The sequence below is a fragment of the Hibiscus syriacus genome, unplaced genomic scaffold, assembly GCF_006381635.1.
Source record: "Hibiscus syriacus cultivar Baekdansim isolate YM2019G1 unplaced genomic scaffold, ASM638163v2 tig00116970_pilon, whole genome shotgun sequence".
Classification (NCBI taxonomy): Eukaryota; Viridiplantae; Streptophyta; class Magnoliopsida; order Malvales; family Malvaceae; genus Hibiscus; species Hibiscus syriacus.
The window spans coordinates 161,599-164,769 of NW_024063494.1; positions in this window are offsets into that span (position 1 = coordinate 161,599).

A 3,171-nucleotide genomic window follows, 5' to 3' on the forward strand; every position below is an offset into this window, starting at 1 on the left:
ATCTTGACTTTGGCTCTTGGGGAGAGGAGGACGGGGGAGGAATGGAGTGCCAATGGATTTAAGATTATATTTTCATCGGGAAAAAGCAAACACGGAATTACCAATTTCTCCTCTATTTTTGTTTCCAGTGATCAGAGATTGTGTTGAACAGTTGTATTCTGGTAGGCCGTTAGTAACGGCGTCACGTGACCGTTCCCCCCCCCCTTTTTTCTTTCTTTTTTGTTAATCAAGAAACAGTTTGCTGTATGTTTTATAATCTCTGCCGTAAAAAGATGATTATCTCTTATTTTATATATTTATAGTTAATTATTGTACTCCTAATAAAATTTATCTCATTAATAATAATTAAATTATACTAAGTATCATTATTGCAAATTTAAATCTTATAAAATATAAAATAAAATATATATCATAGTTTTAATATTAATTTTGTTTGCAAAAGAAGAAATTACTGTAGAGAGAAAGACGATCATTTCAACACAATTTACTCCATTCGTAATATTTAAGATTTGAATCATTGACCTTACTTAAAGGATCTAATATCTCATCCTACTATATTAATTGATTGTTAGTATATTAGGGAATTTTTAATTTAATCCTATTGAGTAATATATTGATGAAGTAAGAAAGTCAGAATATTGAATAAAATAATATATTACGTAGTATTATTACCTTAAATAGTATATTAACTACTTTAAAAAAGTATTGGAGTTGTCGCCTTACCACGATGGTTCTTATTAAAAAGGGTGTGTCTAAATATACCAAAGATATTACTAAACATACCAAGTTAAATAATAAAAAAATTAGAACATGTTGGAACCCACCACATTTCTTTTTTCCAACGCAAACACCCACACAACTAGACAAAAAATGACAGTTGAGGTTATTGGAAACACCGAAAAGCATTAGTGTCACTGCTCACTGTCACGTGTGAACTCCAGCTCTTTGACACTCCACCCTCTTTAACCCTCTTCTCCACGTTAACCATTTTTACCCTTTTCATACCGTAAATAGGGGTCATCAATTTATCGGTTAACTAAATAAAATTTTCAAAATTTTATTAATTGATTTTTTTAACAGTTAATCAAATCAAATTTTTTTGAAAATAATTAATTGAATCGAACAAATTTTAGTTAATCGGTCGGTTAATAGAATTAACTGAAATTTTAAATAATATATATATTATATATTAAATATTTAATATTTTTTACTAATTCGGTTAATTAGATCGATTAATTTAGTCGATCAATTGGGTTAAAACTGAAATTTAAATACTCCTAAAACTACAAATAATATATTAAATATTTAAATTTTTCAGTTAATTTGGTTAATTAAATGATTTCGAACCGAAATAACCAATAATTAAACTTTGAAAAAATCATTAACCGTTAATTGATCGAATAAAAAAAATTAGTTAATTGGTTGGTTAATTATTTTCAAAAAAATTGATTGATTAACTGTTAAAACAAAAAAATCAATTAATAAAATTTTAAAAATTTGATTTAATTAATTAACCGAACCGATAAATTGACGACCCCTATTTACAGTTGGTTAATTATTTAAAAAAATGATTGATTAACTGTTAAATATTATTTTATGTTTTTAAAATTTAAATATTATATTTCATGTGAAACTCTAAATATCATAGGTGATGGAGAATCTATGCTCACCATCTGCTTGTCCTTTTCCGCCGACATGACCCCACTCTTGCACCCCACAATACAAACACAAAACCAACAAAATCAATTCTTTTATTGTTTAAATAATTTTTTTATTGTTTGACTGGCATGTTTAGTAAAGGTTGGTAGATTTAGTAGTGCCCATTAAAAAAGGTAAACTTTTTATCTGTTATTGCTTTCCCTTTGGAGGAGGTTAAGGGTCGTTTAGAGTTGAATCTAATAACAATTGGACTAATGCAAGAGTTGGTAAGAGGGATTAATTGTTTATGGAAACAATTTTTGACTTAAACACGAAAGATATCTGAAATTGCCGCATGCATCGCGGCATTTCTTGGGCAACGGATTAATGATCATTTAAACAATTTATTATGTTGATATGTTATTGGATGAATATTTAGTATCAAGATGTCTTTAAAATATATGGTATAGTAAAAACTTTAGCTGCTTTTTTCTTCTTACTCTTTTTTCTTTCTTTACAGTTTATGTCAATTTTATTGATCAATCTAATTTTTATTCTTTAATTTTGTTTAATCGGTGGCGACATCGTTTTTAATAATGGTTGTTGTCTGTCGATTATCTTTTTTATTTTTAAATTTTTTAATAAGAACAATTATGTCTTTGTGACATGTTTTCTGACTTTATGACATATGTATCTCTACCTTTGTGGCATATTTTTCTCTGTCTTTTGATAACTTACGATTTTTTATCGTTGTTTTTGTTTATCTTTTTTTCTCAAGGTTGGATTTGACATATCCACGACTAATCGAGATGGCTCTTATTTGTATCATGATGATCTTCCCTGCTTTGGACCATTAGATTGATTTAGATATGCGTTTTGCGATCGTGGATAGTTTTCTCACGTCGCGTGACTTTGATTTGTGATTTATCAGTTGTCTTTTAGTAGCTTCATTCCCTTTTGTGGTTCGTTTACCGATATAATCATATTTGTTCGTATCTTTATTCTATTTGAGTTTTTTTGTTAGATCTTTTAATCTTTTCCTTCTTTAGTCTTTATGTGATCTAAATGGCTAGTTTTTGTCTCAATGATATTAGGAAAATATCATAATTATATTTTAAGTTTACGGTTATGCTTGTAATTCATTGTAATTTGGGATATTTTCTATTTTTAATAAAACTAGCAATTTTTTATAAAAAAAATATGGTATAATACAAGTTGAGGGGAATAGTGTTATTATTAGGATGTTAACATTATATCCTAAAATGTATATAGTTTGAATTGTTTTACTTCTTATTGATTTCAAGATTTAAGATTGATTTGTACGAATTAAATTATGTTAGTGACTAAAAGAATAATTTTTATTCTTAAAGGTACTACGTTCGAGTATTAATGACTGCAGAGTATTGAAATGTTCATTATCAAATGATTGAGAATCTCTATATTATTCAAAAATATATTGACCTTGAACATAATTCTTTTTCATTACTATCACTACTAATAGCTGGCGTTAAAATTATAGATGTTTCATGTTAA